Source organism: Struthio camelus, chromosome Z, assembly GCF_040807025.1.
Source record: "Struthio camelus isolate bStrCam1 chromosome Z, bStrCam1.hap1, whole genome shotgun sequence".
Classification (NCBI taxonomy): Eukaryota; Metazoa; Chordata; class Aves; order Struthioniformes; family Struthionidae; genus Struthio; species Struthio camelus.
In genome coordinates this window covers 20537220-20557434 of record NC_090982.1, presented here as the reverse complement: position 1 = coordinate 20557434, position 20215 = coordinate 20537220, and the positions used below count along the sequence as shown (strand labels likewise).

At 34.4% G+C, this 20215-nt stretch overlaps 1 protein-coding gene across 37 annotated transcripts in view; it reads left to right on the top strand.

Moving 5' to 3' along the window:
* PTPRD (protein tyrosine phosphatase receptor type D) overlaps window positions 1-20215 on the top strand; it is a 1218182-nt gene that overhangs the window by 255617 nt on the left and 942350 nt on the right. For all 37 annotated transcript variants that reach the window (XM_068927738.1, XM_068927756.1, XM_068927755.1 and 34 more), the window contains one exon: window positions 17053-17125. The gene's annotated coding sequence lies outside the window, so the exon portion shown is untranslated. The remainder of the gene's footprint in view (window positions 1-17052; window positions 17126-20215) is intronic.

Here is a 20215-nt window from a genome sequence, read left to right as displayed (position 1 = left end):
TTCAACTAGATAGACAGTCCAGGATTATAAACTTCCTGTGATATTGTGTTTCTGTGACACATGAATCAAAATGTCAATGTGACAGAAAAGCCTAATTGTCCTGTAGAATTGGCATGCATATACTTAGTGCATATATTTGTTGAGGTAACTATCTTGGTTACATTCACTTTTGATTCTTTCAAATCTGGAAATTAAATCATAACTTAACTGCATCTATTTACTGGTTATACTTTTCACAGACAAAGGTAACTTTCAGTGGAAATGAAAATGGTGTTAGAGTATAAATATTGGAGACATAAAATCCATAGCATCAAGAAAGTATTATCTTTATCTGCTGATTGAGCTGGGGATGTACTGATAAAAAATACCTACAGGCCATTGCTTCTGGGAGACTACTTAAAGTGTCATTAGTAAAGATTTTACCTTATGGTAGTGAGTGAAATTTTTGTTTTTAGATGGGAGAAAATAATACTTCATGTCTGTGACTTTTAATGGTGTCTAATTTTCTTATACAGCTAATATCTCTCCATATGAAAGGAAAAAAAAGAGAGGAGAAGAAGGAAAGAGTAAAGCTAAAAGTCTCATTAATGGAAAATTATATAATATTAATTATAAATCTGGTGTTACAATGTAGCAAGGACCAACTTTTGAAGAGACAAAAAAAGAAAAAAGTCTATCTTACTGATACGTTAATACAACATCGGTATCAACAATGTTTTTACCTGTGTGATTAACTTGATCCCATAAAAATATGCTAGCCATATCCTTTATGGTCTTACATCCCCCCCTCCCCACCCTGAACTTCTGTATTATAGTGGGAGATAATGTCCAAATAGCATTAACACTTCTTTAAAGCTTTAGCTTAATCTTTTATCCATAATGATTAAGTAGTCTGGAAAGACTACTTAAGTGTACACTGCCTGTAACATTCACAAACAAATTAGCTGTTCCATTAGCTGCTGCATGCTTTCTTTTTTCTTTTTTTCTTTCTTTTCTACATTAACTTCTATATTAGAAAAATTTATTCCGCCTATTGCATATTGTAATTGCTAGAGAGAGTACTTAGGTCTTGAAATCTTGAAGATATAACATACCCATTAGCCAGATAAAATTTTGATTTCAAAACAGAATTAAAACATATTTGATACTTTCAACCGCATTCTTCAAGCTTGTCGTGATATAGCAGATGCTGGGATAAAAATGAAAAAAGTTAGATCAGCCCCAAAATATTTATCAGGTGTAATGCAACAGTTATAAAAATGAATATGGCTGTATTAAAAAAAAAAAAAAAAAAAAAAAAAACACTTTAATACAGATTTCTTATACAACAGCACAGACTAGTGGCCATAGCAAGTCAGCAAGTTTCTCTTGCTCTGGTAATAGCATTGAAATAAGATGGTTAAAAATCAGAGTGTGTACTAGAGATAAGTAAATGGAAAGAAAAAAGTTACTTTCCAGTAACAAGTATTACCAGATACTACTTCAATTGCTATGTTGGGAAGGAGATAGCAAAAAGAGTGCTGTTTAGAGATATATTTCCTTTAGGGGAAACAGGTCATGAAAGTAAAAACATCCATTACCTTTTACTTTTGTATTTAAAAAGATTATTTCTCTGAAAGAAAATAGTCGTCTTATTTAATTCTATTGTTTTCTATTAATTTATGCATATGCCTGACAAGTCTGAGCACCATACAGAATAGATTGGACAAGCAAAGTGGATGAAAATATGTTATTATGCCATGCAAGACAAAGTGACAAGTTATTTATGCTATAATAGATTGAATGTACCTTGTCCATTTTTTGCATTCATTTAAGAGGAATGACGTCACTTAAATTGATTCTGTGAGTATCTCACCCTCTTGTAAAAGTATGTCGCAGATTCACTTCACCGTTATAGAAAATTATAAAGGAGATGGTTTTCAGAAGGTCTTGCTCGTTTGTCACTTCTAGACAAAAGGTTTGTATAAGATTTGGTTACATGTTTGCATCTGAGTGTACCTCTGTCTGCTGTTGCATCTTTAGGACTTTAGAAAAATATAGTAATGATTAAGGTTAACAACTTATCCTGAATGTAGGAATTTTAAACATAAAGATTACACATAGATTTCTTTACAAAGATTACACATAGATTTCTTTACCTCCTTTCTCACATGTCTTCCTACGCTCCCTCATTACAAGTTGTCTCTGCTTTTCACGTCTTTCTCTCTAGTTAGCCCAAGTTCAATGTCACACTAACATCACTATAGTTGTTTTAGCTATCTTGTATGCTCCTTGAGCATTATTCTCCTATATTTCTTGTCATGAAGATACATCTCATATTTTGAGAAATGCTTTTCTCTCTGCAGTTATCCAAACAGCAAGTAGGAAAAGCTAGAATTGCCTTGTAAAGGCAACAAGGTATAGAATTCGATACACAAGAAATTGCCAACTGTAGAAAAAAAACTGCAAATTTTGTACTTCTTGGAAACTAGGTCATGCAGAGGGAAAAGATATGCCTCAACAGAATAAACTGAGTAAATGGGAGTGTATCTGTGCGCGGGCATGTAAAAGAGGTCTTGCAGCCTATCTTGCGCATGTCATTTACTTCACAAGCTGTTGGTAGCAGGATGAAAAAAGCTGGACCTAGAGACCATGCTAAAGCTAGGGCTCCACAAATAATCACTAAATTTAAGTATGATGAATTTAACAACTGCTGCTTTCAGCTTAGAAATAGCCATTTTGATAGGATGCAAAAGATAGGAAATCTAAACCCCCAGCACAGCAGAAAATAAATGCTTCGCCATGTGATTTGAATTATGATATAATTTGTTGCAAATTTTCTTGGTACAGCAAATATTTCAGCCATTATAGTCTGAAAACAGTCTGTCATTTGTCCATGACTAAGACTATGTGATTACAACATTAATAAATAGCCTGTTGGTAAGAATTAAATCTAGTTGTCATGTGGAGAAGGGTAGGTCTTTTGACTAAAAACAGTTTATAAACCTTTTTACACTTGCATCACTTTGGAGCTTAAGAAGAGCAGCCTGAACCTCAGGATTCTGTACTATTCGCTTTTTTTGAGCAGCAAGTGACTCAGTGCAGGCCAGATTTTCAGGCCTAGCCTGCTTGCTCAGCTAACCTCTCCTTTGCTCCAGGTTGTAATAGCTGGTCCCTACAGCCAACCGTGTGATGGGAGCAACAGCGTAAATAAAATGCCTTGGGAGCTTCCATTTCATTATGATCATGTGGTTTAAAATAGGGTTTTGACTGAATGTTTATTTCTGATATGTAACTACCTAGACTAAAACTTTAAAAGTTTTATCTTTGTCTCTCTGCTGGTTTCGTGACACTGTCTTTGTCCTTGCTGCTACCCTTATCTCCATCTGTTCATACCACTTAATCTTAATATTCATTTAAATAAAGATTTCCACCTCTCCAATCCCCATTCAGTCTCAGGTGTTTTCTTGACAAAATATTGTAATCTTTCCTTTTTCCCCTTCCATTTCGTCTACTAAAGCAATATTGCACCCCACGTTGCTTCCTTACTCGGCCTCCTTATTCCTCTCTCACCACACTCAGCTGTATATTTCTTTTCTTCCTCCTTTGCCCAGATAGCTCTCAAATACTGCACCTCCTTATCCAGCCTTAGTTTCCCTCCCATGTGATTCAGCTGGTTTTATTTCATGGTCCCATTTCTATTCCTTCTGCCATTTCAGCTTCTTACCAGTTTCATTAATTTCTAAACAAATGAAATATAAGGAAATTATGAATATAGTTCTACCAGCCTCAAGGGAACAGATAATCAGAGGACTAATTAATAAATTTACTCTCTCATTCTTGGTCAAATATATGTGCCTGTATACGTTTGTTTTAGACCTGCAAATGTGTAAGTTTGAGTGCACACTAGAGTTCAACGTGAACTGTTCAGGAACAAGCTTGCCTGTCTTGCAGTCGTCAGCAGGCTAGTGTAAAATTGACATTTAAGAGCCATTGACTGGGAAGGGTACTTAACACTACCTGTGTTTGATACTACACCTAGCTGAAGCAGATTGGAAAATGAAATACAAAAGCTACTGAAAACTGTCCAAGACTATGTATGCTACCTGTTACTGATTACACTACATTCAGGGTCAACAAGACTTTGCTGTGCAAACTGCTGAAGTATATTTTAGCGTCTATGTAAAGAGAGACATACGGAGAATGAAACTGGCTGTTTTATTTTATTATATTTTGTTTCATTTCATTTTATTTTATTTATTTTTGGTGCTCCTAACACGTATAGAGAGATTAATATTTTCAAGGAGGTCCCTGCCACTTATCCATAAGGTTGGAAGGGTTACAGGCGTTCTTCTTCTTCTTTTACTAAATGACCTTTTTTTAATAAGATAATGTTTTTATGTGTATTAACGAATGCAACTATGTCTATAAGACACATTTAAATAAAGGTGAAGGAGGAGTATTCGACTGGGACTAAGGATACTCTACAAAGAAAAGGTCAGACACAGACTTGAGAATAGAAGAAAGGGAAATATATATGTGTGTATATATAGATATATGTGTGTGTGTGTGTGTGTGTGTGTGTGTAAAATACACACACGCACACACATATATGTGTATGTATATGTGTGTGTGTGTGTGTGTGTGTGTGTGTGTGTGTGTCTGTATGTATGTATGTGTGTATATATATATATATATATATATATATATATATATATATATATATATATATATATATATATATATATATATATAAATGGACTAAATGGGGCCAGCATAATCAAAGAATCTGTTGCACCTGTATTTCTCTTAGATTTGTGATATCACATGGAACTGAGGTTCACACAGGACCTAAATGGTGAGGACCATGTATGTAATTGAGCACGTAATCAACATCAGGGTCTAAATCGTATTTCTGTCTCTAGTTAGAGGCTGGTGAACAAGTATTTTAAAGTCCGTATTAACATAGGTTTTAAGCTCCTGATAACATTACATTAATCACACTTACACAGATGTTATGCACCCAAATATACTGCACCTGTAAGGACATGGGTCTTGATCTTTCGTTCCTGTCCTAATATTCACTCTGTTGTTAGAAGTTCAGTCAGGAAAGCGATCCCTCCACCAGATGGCAGTAAATTTCCACCTACCCCAGAAGTTATGACTGAAAATCTGAAATCGTCTGAAGCGGAAGCTCCTGTTAAGATTTCATTTATTTATTTATTTCAGCTGGTGTCTGAATTGCTTACTCAGGTTATTCTTTTTCAGTTCCAATTTCCGAGAATGAGACAACAGACCCAGCACAACAGGTATCACCGAAGTCATCTGAAACTAAGACAAGAAGCATCTAACTCCTAAGTTAATGATTACTTCACAGTATTGATAAAGAAAGAGGGATAGAAGTTGTGGTTAAAATCACATTTAAGCTGTAGCGTGCCACTGCCTAACATAATTTCGCAGCTGCAAGAAGCTGAAGTTAGTCTGACTGTTACTCAGCCCTGTGAGGATTTACTAGCAGTGAACTTATCTTTCTGAGCTGTTCTGCTCACTTTATACATTTATAACATGAGTGATGTTGGACAGGATCCATGTGGTCTCTGTAAAGGAATACGTAGCTCAGATATTCTGCTCTGATCACAAAAGTTCACAGTATCTCCCTGTTTAAAGAGTACTGTCAACTTTAATATTTAGAAAGAAGACATTTAACTCCCATATTCAGTGTACGATACAGCTTCCTGTAAATAATATCCTTATGTTTTAAATAGTTTTTTTTAAGAAAGACTGACAGTGACTTTTATTCTTCTTCTGCTGAAAAAGTCAGTACAACAACTGAGATAGCACTTGCCTATGCCTCTATCCTGCAGCTTATTCAGTTATGAATAGGCTTAACTTCATCATGCAAATAATCCCTCTGCAGTGGAACTCCTTGTTTAACTATACCTTAATACATGAATAAGCCTTCTGAGGATCCAAACCTAGCTCAGTACAGTTAAAATGCTGTTGTACATAAGAAACATGATGGAAAACATAATCCTTTCCACTGCAACAAATTTCTTTGTGATTTGATATTTAAAGAACTTGTAAGTAGTATTGGCTAGTGAAACAGAAATCTAAGAGAATTCTAACTTGTTTTGAGCTTCTTTATTGACAATATGAGAGATAAAAGAGGTTGTACGTATATTAAACCAATGCAACTAAAATTCAGACTTCAACATGACACTTAATGCTACAAAGCATTTTATCTGCTAAAGAGTTTTTATTATTCTTTTGTACTGTAGGAATATTGCATCTTATTACCAAATATGATTAAAATACTTAACATTGTAAAATGCAAAATTTATAAAAGTACCATTAAAGAGCTTACGTAATGATATACTATTTCTTGACACTGTTGTATGCAGAATGGATATAGAAACAGAAAGAAACAGAAAGGCAACATTAAAAGCGCATAGGCAGCCTCAGGTATAGCTTTTCTAACTTTCTTTTTGTCACCTAATTATTGGCATTTAATCATGAGTTTCCATAAGTGTCTTTATTTCCATAAAGAAAAATATTTTTCACTTCCTGCATATCTTCAAAAGAGTTTGGAGGACCTCTGGCCCTTTTTTTTTTGGATCTCCATTTGCTATCACTCATGGACTAACATCACCAATGCCTACTGGTTTCTCCGTGTTCTCCTTTCCAATTCACAGATATTGCAAAGGTACTAGAATGATACTGTGCCTGCTCTGTAAGAGATGAGAAACTCACTTTACGGTTGTAATATTTGAGCCTGCTGAACTGTCTAAATGTTCATTAAAAATGCAAGAAAAAAAGGAAAATGTGAATTTTAACATTTTATAGCCCAGCAAAATCTTAACAGAAAGGTAAAAGACAAATGCCATTTCAGTAGCTTGAGGACTTTCTACCAGATTTATTAAAATCTATCAATAAAAAAATGTTTCCTAGACTATTTCACAATGGAAATGGGAAAAAAAAATCACAATTACCATCACCTTTCCTTTTATGTATTTGAATTTGTGAAAAATGCATTTTATAGTATAACTGACATCTATTTAAATTTTATATATTTATATATATTTTACAAAATATAACTTTCTAGGCACGTCCATAGTCAACACGTTCTATAACATCTCAGATGTTTGATTAAGACCATAGTGTCTGACTTCCTGAAAAAGTAGAGCTGTAGTACAAATGGAAAAACTTACTGCAGTCCTGCAGTTACAAAATAGTTACAAAACTTTTCAGTTTTATCTCCGCAGGGCTCAGCCCCACAGCCTGGCTGTGGGTCAGGCCTGGCTCCCCACAGGGCTTGGACAAATGCTCTTCTCTCATCTACCCAGTGAGAATAGGAATGCTTTATTCTAATTCCACTCATTTCTAAATATCTGTTTCAGGATCGGGATGCATAAGGTTTTGCTTTCACTGTAATAAAAATAGTTACCACCATACCCCTCTGCACTGGCTATATCCTGCTGCAGGTATTATTTTGCTCATACTGTAGCAAAAGAGTATTCAAAGAGATAGATCTTTAATTGGATAAGTCTATCAAGATCTCCCATCTCATATATAAGAGTATGTTTTCTGAGACATTACTAATATTTGTATTAATATTACTAATTATTGTCTTAATAGAGAAGGCAGTACTACCTGCCCTACTAATGAATTTTTCTATAATTTAGGAGCTCTGTGGTTATTTTTACAGTTTAGATTTGGCACAGCACTGGAACAGAAATCAGTAAACATTGTCAGCCGCAAGGTAAAACTACTCTGATGCTATTCTAATAGGTGAAAAAGGGTTAAACACATTTTCACTTTATCTGTCCACAGGGGCTTATTTACTAGAGCTTAAATCTCTACCAAACAGCAGTTTGAAACCCCTCTATTTTGCTTCCTGTGCTGCTACATCCCCACTGGGGCAATGCCATGTTTCTTGATATTATTCTTTGTTGTGCTGCCTCTAAATAGCAATACTACTGAGAATGACTTTACGGGAGGAGAAACACTGATTTACTTGGCTGCAAAGTCATTCCTGGAAGTCTGCCTGCTGGTGCTGTAACCTAAGAGAGATGCTTTGTTGCAGTTTGTTGGTGAAAATGAGTTTAGGCAAGCAAGAGTTTTTAGTAGGCTCTTCCCACATCTCTAAATGCAAATAAAACTCTTAGCTTCATGGCCAGTTTTCTGGACTGACATATAGGTAATCCTGAATGACCTTGATTGACTTTGAATGTGGGATCAGGAAGGTATTCATAAGATGAATATGTTTAAGGGTGAGATATCCTTCATTCTTATAAAATACACTATATATAAAAACAGTAGCCTTCTTGTACATCTGCATTTTGATATCCTTTCTCTCTCTCTCCAGAAATGGGGTAATACTACCTCTGTTACAAACTGTTTGCAGAACTTTGCATTCTTGTTTCCTAAGTAAACAGTACCAGCTAAATTAGTCTTCAGATTTGATCTATGATAAAATTCCTGATTTTCATACTGTTATAAATATTTGAATGTTTCCATTGTCAGGATATTCTTATTCCTGGAGCAAAAGATACATCTCCTGATGTTCTTTCTTGAATTAAAAACAAAAGGTTAAATAGAGTATGTTGCATTGTAAACTTATTTGAGCAATGATTATTTTCGTACTCTTTCTGTTTCAGCTTGCTTTGAAATTCATCATCTAAAATGCACGTGTAGTCTGTGTGCTCACACATCTTGAGATTGATTATCACATATCATAGACGCTGAACATAGTATCAGTGAGAAAAATTGACACTTATTAAGCAAATTCTGATGGTGCGATCTCTTTGTCAAGTAGATTTTCTAAATAAAGATCACATTTGAAAAAAACATTTCACTTGACTACATCTTATTTATCCTAATATTTCATCCAATTGTTGAAGAGCTTTTTTACCTATCCCAGGTGGTGACTTACACACAGACACCTGATGATGAAATGATTCATAGTCCAGCCACTGCTGAAAGAGAAGTCCCAAGTCTTGTGCTTCTGCCCTTTCCTGTGAAACCTTCTGACTTTCAGCAGAAAAGTCTTTCGCAGAAGTTAAGTCCCTTCTTCTTTAAAGATCAGAGCTGAGGTCTGGTTCACTGTGTGTTCGAGGGGCACTGGGAGAGAGGAAAGGGCAGAAGTGCAAGGCAGTCGGACATCCTTTCTGTTCTCTGGCAATGGTTAGATCTGCTTGCCTAAGGCATGTAATCATACAATAAATGTCAATTTTTATTCCTTTAACGATAAACTCATTATCAAGAACACAGAAGGATGACCACAAGAGAATTAACTTTAATAAAGTCAAATTGAAATGAATAACATTCGCATGTATAACAGAACAGACTATTCTGATTTGTCTTCAAAATCTACCAGCGGCCAAATTGTGATCCATGTATTTTCTCCCTAGAACTTGTAACACTGTGATGTTGGCTGAGCAACAAGGTTTAGGAGCTGTGATATTCTCTTTTCTATACTTTATACTTAGATGCAGGAAATAAATATGATGGACATACAAAAGTTTGTTAGAGGGACAAAGATTTTTGAAAAAATATCACAGGCACTTTCTGAGCGGTCTTTTTTTTCTGAAGCAGAGGCTAAACCAATTACTCCTTCGGGGGGTGCAACAATATGATTCTATTTACAACACTTTAATCCACTTTTCTCTTTCCCAGATGGTTCGTTCGTTCTTTCTTTCTTTCTTTCTTTCTTTCTTTCTTTTCTTCCTTTTTTTTTTTTTTTTTTAATATAAGCCATAGCCACTTATTATGTAAGGTAGATTTCTCTTTTTTTTCTAGTTCGGGAAATCAAATAGTGGAGAATCCAAAACTATTCTACAATATTTAGGTAGGCTGTTTATTCTGACAGTTTTTCAGGTTTTATCATCTATGATTTAGACACATAGCTATTCTGATATACTGATATCCTTAACGATGCTAGGATGAGAAGTAAATGAGGCCTAACAATTAAAGTATTAGAAGAAATTAAGTAAGAATAGAGAAGAGCAGTGGAAAGGTATGTAGAAAAAATCACTGCCTGGGGACAAAAATAATTAAGCAAATGAAATCCCATAGATACAGAGAAAAGTTAGTCTTAATAAACTTTTCTAGCCCATTATCCCAAATTTCCAATGGTTCATCCTCACTTTTTTTTTTCCTGATTTTTCTTTTTAGGTCTCGGTACTGAAAGTATTATATTTTTTATTTTATTTTATTTTATTTTGCGCAGAGAATGTTTGTTACTTTTCAGGAAAGTGGTGATAAATGGATCTATTTAAAGTGAACTAGGCACTCATACTTACTAAACAGATTATTTTAATAAGATGTTTTGGGTTTTGTTTTTACTTCCTTTGAATGGGAGTATGTTTTTAAAAATACTTGAACACAGAGTGGTATTAACAGAAGGGGAAATGATACTGAACTACATGAAAGCCTTTCAGTAGTAGTGAACTGAACAGGGTAATAATTTTCAAGTGCTCGTGGTGACATGTCAGGTACTTGGAGCAAGCAAACTTACACAATACAAGCAGCTAAAACATATAGTGCAGAGAAACAAGTAATACTGTTTAAAAAGATTTAATTCACAAAGAACTCTAATATCCAGTCTATATGTTTATAAAAACTGTGCAGTACACAATTTTTTCCTGCCATATTTTATTAGTCTATATCATACCATTAAGATCCCTCCAATATGGTGATTAGTGAAGCAGCTTAAGTTAAAACAAATTAATTGAAGCTTGTATATACAGAAAGGTCATACTGAACGGTTTATAGGGTCAGCCTAAGAAATCGCTGCCATACTGACAGAAATGCTAAAATCTGTGGAACTGTGCATTCAAGGTAGTCATTTGAATGGTGTCATTCAGCCTCCAACAATAACAACACATCTCTGTTATTATTTATATATTCCTATTCATTCTGCTTCACACGTAACTGTGGAAAATATAGCTATACTGAAATGCTCCTGTTCAAAATGATTGATCAGTCCATTGTCATATACTACCATGTTTCACCAGGTTTGAAGGCTTTGTGAAATTGTTTTAAATAAATGTGCCAAACAGGCTGATATGCTTCCCTTGCAGTTTATACTGCTTTACAGATTTTACTTTTAACAAGGAAGAAAAATTCTGCAAACTCAGACAGCAGTTCAGAACAATGAGTTCTTCCTCTGTAAGTAAGAGACACCAGCACAGGGAGCCAGCATTTCTGAGATGGTGGGCACCTTTCAGAACTCAAGTTGAGATCTTTCGAGTTTATTTTTTTGCTTTGCTACTCTCCAACAGTAGACTTTAAGGGGTTTATAACTGTTTTTTTTTTTTTTAAAGCTTATAACAGGAAATGAAGAGATAGAAAAGTTTCAAAATGAAATATCTGTAATTTTCAATTCACCCAAGGCAAGTGGTATCTTTCCTAGTTCAACACAGATACATAGGACAACTAGGACGACTATGAAACAGGACAACATGTTTAGAACTATAAAGCAAGATTGGAACCAGCTTTGGAAGATATGATACACTTTTCTAACCTTATAGTGATTGACACTCCAAAATGTAAGCATTGTAATGAATACAGTGAAAAGTCTTGACCATTGACTCTAGCTCTTATTTTAAACCTTCTACAGGAGAGAAAAAAAAAGTGCTATTTGAAAAGTAGCTACCCTTTTTCCCTACTCTTCCTATCCTGGAGGGTGTTTCAGAATTTCATTCCTCTGTTTTTTAGAAGTATTGATTAGTATTTTTTTACTTAGTAAATAACACAGTAAAATCTGATGACTGTTTTTTTTTTCCATCATGAAAAGGGAGAAATTTAATGCATGCTGTAGCAGTGATTCAAGATCATATATTTTTGAAAAAAAACTTGTGTCTTATTCGTATAGAAAATGCAAAATCTTTTTCTTTATCCTACTGAAATCAAAACTGAAATTTTCAAATTAAAAATAAATTTTATATAAAATATCTTTTAAAACATAAAACCAAAATTAATGATTTGTTCTGAAAAAAGTTTCACTTGGTAGATTTTTAAATAATTGAATTTTAGAAGTGAGTCAGCAAATAGTTATTCATACTATTTCACTTGGTTATAAGGTAAGGACAAGGACAAGTCTATGTTCCTTTCATAATACGAATGGTATAAACATAGATTTTTGAGCAGGAAGTTATATGTGAACAGGCACTTGTAATCAAGTTCATGTATTCTGCAAGTATTTTTATAGTTATCAGTGCCAGAAAGGTGTAATTGTATATATCTAAGATAAAGAAGCCGTAGAATTTTAATGTCTCCTACTTTCAGAGAAAATTAGCATAAATAAGCATGTATTTTAGAATTATGATCTCAGAGTAATTTTTTTTTGCAAATTAGAATTCATTGAGCGAAAGTACCCAGCTTGTAAGAAAAATACACAATAATTCAATTCAATCAATACCTCTGCACAAAAATGCCATTGACTGTTAAGTAAGAGTCGGTAACAAGGCAAGCACATTTAAGTGATAGTTCAGAAAGTTTTCACAATTACTCACTTCCATGAGCACACTACAGTTTTATCTTATTTTCAGTTTGACATTAGGTGGTTGGAGCACATTTTGAAGTAATTATGCTATCTCTTGGGTAACTGTTAAATGTTGATAAAAAGTTGCAAAGTTCAGGAAGATGAAGGTGCCTGTGTTTGACCTGCTGCTACCGGGTTGAAGAATCAATAAATTAAGCAAGTTAGGCTTAAGATAAGTTAAGCAAGCTACTATACTGGAGGTAGGGAGATCTGAGATGTTGGAGTGCAAGTGAGGCAAGTGACGCTGGGAGACCATTTACCATTAATATATGAATGTTGTCAGCTTTAATAAATCGTGGCTCATTATGGAAATTAATAATTTGGTTCCTGTTTTCAAACTAGCTCATACTTGCTTCTCCATTGAGCGCGTGTAATAGGAGTGGGAAGTGATGTGGGGCGAATGGCTGTCAGTTGTGAGTGGCTTTCTCTTCTCTTTGTTGTCAAATATGAAAAAGTGAAGGAATTCACACTGGGATAAAAATTCATCAGGATCAAAATGTGGAGTCTGCTAAACATTGCATAAGAAAAATATATACATAGACAAGATTTAGCAAGCATATAGATATATATTTTTTTTTAACAAAACACTTCATCTTATAACCTCTTTATTAAAACCTTAGTGCTCATCACCCAGAATTTTGATGTGCATTTTAAAAATCTAGTCATGCAATCAGATATATAGCATTTTATTTGCCTAATCGTTTGACAGTAATTGCCCTAATGTAACTCCATACACATACCTAAAGTCGCAGAGCCAAAAGAAGAACATTGAAAATATATGAATCTAGGTTTATTTTGATATGATCTGAGGGTGCATGAGAGTAAGAAAATCATATTTGCCAGCTAATATTGACTTTGACCTGTAGATGGAAATAGGACCCTTGTGGCTACATGTTTCTGCCTTGCCATTATCAAATCCTTCCACTGTAAACACTTTCCAAAATAATTTTATTTTTCATTATTTTGTCAAGTTTGCTTTGCAGAACAGGTTCTACATTGATAGAGTATTTGCTTACACTGTTCTAGTACTTATACAGTGGAAATATGTAGATTTGCAGTGTAGTCTCATTAACTTTTTGTTTTGTAGTAGAGCTGAGTGAGAATTTGCAATGGAAAATCAAGACTTGGTTTGACCAAAATACTTCATAAATTATTTTCCTTTGGGGAAAGGACAAAAAAGATTTTAAAACCTGAAACTTGCAAAAAGTTATTTATCTGCCTTGGTCTCAGAACAACTCAGGCCTCTTTGTCCTTAAAAGAAGCGGCCATTTGGCAAACAAAGGGATGAGCAGGGCTTCGTTAAAGACAGAGGCACAGGATATGAAGTAAAAACAAATGCCTTGAAATACATTGTAACAGATTTATCATGCATGCAAAACGCCATAGTTACTATGCCATATATGCAGTATATGCCTTGTATAGTATTTATAAAAGGAAAGCATTCTCACTGATCAAACTGCAACGCTGTCCTAGTCATCAGAGATCATGTACTCTATCCCAGACTGGTCAGTCTGCACTTGCCAGGTAGACAGTCTTAACATACTGGTAGCTGATATTCTGCATCTGTTAGAAACATAACAAGATACCTCCACAGCATCAAGTAATGCTGCTCATGAATATCTGTAACAGTGATGTTGTCAACAATTTTTACCTGAAAAACATTTTCCATTAAATATGTAAGTACGTGCTATGTCCCTCCTTTGAAAGCTATCTGTAATAACATCTTGTATGTGAAATGTAGGGTTTATTACAAAGAATTCAGATGGCTAACTAGGCCAACTATGACAAATATACTCTATTTTCTATTGGGGTGTGTTTAGTACAAAACTTATATATTTGATAGTTTTCTTTGTGCAGTGCACTTCAAAGAAATACATTATCTCCAGAGCTGCTATTGTTTTCAGTCAAAGATTGTTCCACCTAAAGTATGTTGGGATTAGAGTTTTTAGAGAGAAGCTGTCTTGATCTGCATCTTCTTTGCCATTTATTTTTCCTGACTCATTAGTGATATTGTGGCTTCTGCATGTCATCAATGAAATATAAAAACAGGTGGAAGGTGGTTATGAATCACAGTCAGGTTATTTGGGAGGAAAAATCACAAAATCTGAGTGCCAGGAATAAAATATCAACAGTGGTAAAAATCATTGCAAAGATGAGTCATATCCAATAGAATGATAGAAAATACCTCTACTGAGATTATAGAGTACTCGGCAGTAGCACTTATGCTTATAGTATTTTTTGGTATATATATATAATACCTGATATATATATATATATATATCTGATTTATGTTCTTACTTTCCTTGTTTTTAGTTAACTTTTCAAAAGAGAATAATTAAGTTCTTGGTGTATGCAGCGCACATTTAGAAAGTGTGTGATACGCTATATGTTAGAGGGGATCAAAGGACTGTAAAAGCTGACAGTCTTTATGAGTTTGCGTTATTACCTTACTATTACTATTACAGTATGTGTGCCACATATATTTTTTAGAATGTTACAACATCGTCTTAGAAATGTTGATTAATGCCAAATCAATAATAAATAATTTAAATTCTTTTTGGAGACGAAAGAGGAGGCTAGTAGGATAAAGTCTACAAGATACCTGCAGACTATCAGGATAAAATCTAAAAGCTACTGCTTTGATTGCTTTGGTTTTGACTGTATTTTAAGTGGAACAGGTATTCCAGAGGCAGCAGAAGAAGGGAAAAGGAAGTATTTAAAGTTAGGACGTTATGAAGGCCACAGAAAATAGTGCAAGAAGAATGAGAAGGAAAGCTGAATATCTTTGGTCAGGTTAAGTCCGTTGTTACTCACTAGAAGCAAAAAAAGTGAAAAAATAGAATTAAACTGGAAAAAGTGAAAAAGTCTGGGCTTAAGAAGTATTGGAGTACATAATAATCAAGAAGGGGAAATGAATGAATAACGGAAAAGAGTAGATATGTAAGAGCTAGAAAGCAAGAAGGGGAAAGGACAAATACATTATATTGGGAGAAGATGTTATATGATGATGGCACAAATCAAGGAATAAACGAATTAATATAACAGTAGAAGAAAGTTGAAATCTGAGATTCATGCTGTCTGGACTATTACTTAAATGAAGACTTAATAAATAACTTTATTGAAACACAATTCATGAAACTAAAAGTGTTGATATGTTTCTCTCAGTCTTTTGTGACCTACTGTGGTCCCTCTCACAATCTGAGGAAAGGATGACTGTCACCTTAAATTTCAGCAACTACTGAGTATTTTTAGAGAATGTTCCAGCACTATAAAACAACAATAATAATAACAACAACTCAAACAAAATATCAACCTCACCAAAAAGCTGACATTTTTTGCTTAATACAATAATGAAAAAAACAGGAAGATTTTCCCCCGCTACTCTAAACAAACCTGTTTCTGGAAGAAAAGGTAGACCATCATTTGTCTAGACTATTTGCATATGATAAAATAGTTTAAGAGTATTTGGCAGCCAAAACAGTAAGAGTATTTGTCAACAAGACAATGCATTCCACAAAAGCAGAAAAGAAGGAAAATGAAAATAAGAAGAAAGACAAAGATGGAAAAGTCGTGTTAAAAAGGAATATCTTTGGGTGACAGAAATACTATTGTCACAAAAGCAATTATCTTTTCCTCCTGAGTTACAAATAATATGAAAACAGTGCAGTGTGAAGTGAAGCAAGGGGATGATTAAATCCACCCAAAAGCAAGTTATGAGTATCTGCACAGCTAAAAAGAAAAAAGATGCTTTTTCATTTCATCTTTCCATAGAAACTTTCAAATGCTTACTGCAAAGGTGATTCCTGCATTCAATGTATACTCGACACTTTCACCAGTTTTCGGCTCATGTATCTTACAGAACCTTCAGAGTCTGACTGCTAAAGGGAAAGAGTTAAATAAGTGACTTAGAATGGACGTCCACTCTAGAGATTGACATTAGTTTGGCTTATGTGGGCAGTTAGCTTTACTATTGCAAAGGTAACAATTCTATTTTCACAAACTGTTTCAGTAATTTAGCAGTTTGATTAGCATCATATCTGTGTAAGCACTGCAGATATTGTTAATAACTCCTTGGTATTTAATGAGTTAATAAGGCACCTTTGCTTATGAAACCAGACTTTTACACTAAAAATAGTACTTTGAAAGAGAATTTCTTTAGCAGAGTAGCATGACAAGGAAGTTTTTCTAATGAAGACACTGTGATTAGATACATAGATGCGTAATTGCTGTGGCATGAACATTTTAATAAAAAAAAGGAATACATATTATTTAATATGTGTTCATAATTTTTTACTTTATGAACTATACTGTTTTACTGTTTTACATCATAACTACTCTAAACTACTCTACAAATTTCATTTCATTATGCTACCTTACAATGACGGTCATTTGTTGAAGTTACTTACCTTCAGCGAGCTAACTTTCATTTGTTCTTAATCTCTTCAAGAGTTATTGGAGTTATTGCAGGAATACAAATAAGAGGCATTTTATCTTTTCTTTTCTTTTCTTTTCTTTTTTCTTTCCCCCAGGGAAAACCTGAGGAGTCTTACACTTTTAATCCTCCAGTCATTGGTTGTGCTGTGAGGACATAGCGGTGAGGTGGTAAGTTGGTGTCTATTTTTTACTTTGACTGGTTTAAGTATAATTTTGAAATTTAACTGCTAAAAAACCATCTCTTCCAGTGTTACGGAGTCTGCATGACAAAACTACCTCTCTAGGCAAGTCCCAAACCAGTAAGACTACAACTGAATTCATGTAGGAAGTCTGAATCAGACACATTAGATTTGTTCTATGTTGGCAGATTGACGTTGTACGATATAAACAGTATAGATGCTTTGTACATGTGCAGTGCTTGTTTTCCAGAAATCCTAGCCATTTGTGTGTCTGGAAATCTTGCTGATTATTGTAAAAGTGCTAAGTTTGGTAGAGTAGGTATCACTCAGCAATTCTTGATATTGATTGGTTTTAAAAATTCAGTGATCTATTTTTCAGCCCATTTTTTGGAGTTTTTCCCTCCTGCACCACTCCCGCAGGACTGTGCGGTGAAGGTTTTCTTCTCCGGAGTCCAGGGAACGCTGACACGTTTAAGAGGTGCCTATGTTCTATCAGCGCTCCCTTGGTGAGGGGGCTTTGCGAAGCTCTAAATTACATCACGGTGTCTTGTTGATCTTAGTGGCAATTGGACAAGTCTCACACAACAGCACCTGAGTAGGAATTCCTAGCGATAAGTGAGCTTCTTAAGGGATGTAAATATCCCTTATTTGTGCTTTTAGTCTGTTTTTTCCATCTGCTGAGACAACGAGAGTAACTGACCAGAGAACTGATTTCTAATTGTCAGAACAATTCTGAATAATGAAGTGGCCCAATGACTTTAAGTCACGGTCCAGGCAGTTCTGTGTTTCCGTTTGCAGTGGTTTCTCTGCCCTCAGTGCGCCTTCTGACCTCCGGCTGTTTAACAAGTCAAAGCCTTCAAATACCAAATGCTCTTTTTTTGTTTGTTTCTTCTGCAATAAACTGAAAATTACACTACTGCTGGAACTTGAGTACTAAGAAAAACAAATCCTGATCATTCAGTGAGAAATCAAATGCCTTTTGTCGTGTTAGATACCTTTGTTGTGTTTTATCTATGCTTCTATCTATGCATAAATAAAACTAGAATAACAGTTTTACAACTTCAGTTATACATCCTCGCTATACTGAAAAAGGTTAACACTGCAGAATGTAAGGAGTTCAGGTAAAGCTTTCCAAGTACTAGATACTGTGAAGAATAATGTTGTATACTATTTCATTTGTTATAGACATAGAAAAGGACATTGTATGGTGCACGTTCACTGCAGATCTAGGACCACTGACCTGACATGGTGTCTTGTTCTTTGCTTTGTTCTATTCTTCTCATTGATAAACAGAGAATTTACACAATAAACAGGTGAAATTATTTCTAGGTTTAAATGTAGAGACCACCTAAGATGGAGTCTGTTGCTATTTAAAGTGGATAGCACTTTGTTCTGATCAGCCTTCTAAGTAAGCCCCTTCTTTTTGTGATACTGTTGAACTACAGTGCCACCTACTACACCCTGATCTAAAAGCAGAAATGATTTCATAAAACCAGTGTTTACTGATTTGAGTGAATACTATTGACAACAAAGTTTCATCTTGATATGAAGTTTTATTTTACTTTTTTTTCTTGTTTTCACAAATCAGCATCAGGTTAAAATCTAATAACTCTGATTCAGCTAGCCAAAAGGCAAATTGTTTTTTCTGAAAGTAATAAAATTATCTCCTTGATTTGGGTTGTTCTTACTGTAAGGTCCGAGTAGTTTCCACACAGTGATTAATTTTGCCCAAATTAATAAGCATGTTCTCAAGATTAATATTAATGTTTATATTTCACATTTAAAAAAGCCTTGATTGCTGCAGTCAGCTCACACTATACTTTTGAAAATTGCCGGTCTTGAATGTAAGTATTTTTTCCATAATTTCTGAGCCTAATATTCTTGAAGCAATTGTTAACAATACAAAGCTAGGGAAAGGGAAAAAAAAAATAGAGTCAACTTCATAGCTAAGTTTTAGTTGTTTTAGCTTTTGTATCAGTTTTATAAGTATGGGTATAATATTAAATACTCTGTGATATACAATTTTCAACTTTCATACAGTCTCTGTTTTAGTTATCTTCTATCAAATAAATTGAAATTACGGGAACTTTATGTCTTGCAGTTAGCAAAGTTCCATAATAGAAAAACAAATAAAAATAAAAGTTAACTAGAGGTTGTTCCTGCTATGTAACAATTTAGAATCACAAATAGATTGCTTTTAACTGGAAATTCAGTGCTTTATTTTTGTCAGCTTGGTGACCGCTATTTCAGCCTTGGATATGTCAACATGCTGTTCTTCTTAAGGATGAAATTTTGACAGTGCAGAAATATAGAGCATAACCCTCAGAATTCGATATTAAGATTTTATATGTAGACTTGTTGAACCGAGTTGTATCAGCAGTGCTTTCAGTGATACATTGCTAAGATACACCCCAGAAAAGACAATAGGTCTCATTATTTAGAATTAATTTGTTTATAGTTTATGAAAGAGGTGGAAAATATAGGCATAAGCAAAGAAGCTTCAATATTTTACTTTTCTTGATTATAGAGAGAAAGGAAGTGATTATTAAAGCGATTTTGGTGCATTTTATATGTTGAATAGGAGTAGAAGATCAACATATTAAAATTCCTCACACTGTCAGTTGAATAGTTTGGCAAGCTGAAATTAGCATATTAAAGCTTTAACCTTCAGGCCACATTTTGAAGTTAGTTTAGACTGTTGAGTTTGAAAGTTATTTTAGTTTGACAGTTGTTTAGTTCTCTGAAATACGATGTTGGAGTGAGTTCAAATGGTGAAGATAAAGAAACACGTTACAGAACTATTACACGTTATGACAGTAGTTCACATCTTGCAGTCATAGCAAAAGGGTCAAAGCCCAGATGTCTGTACAGAGTTAAGGGCACCTCGTGTCAAAAAGCAGGCCCTCTGGCTCAAAACAAATGAGGCAACCAGTGAAAACGTGAGGGTTTTTTTGCGCAGGCAGTATTGCTGTTGTGGTTAGAGAATTTCACTTCAGCTAGCCGCTTACCATCAGCACAAAATTCACTCTACCCATTTAATCAGGCTAAAAATTAGAGAGAAAAAGAACTTCCTTCTTTT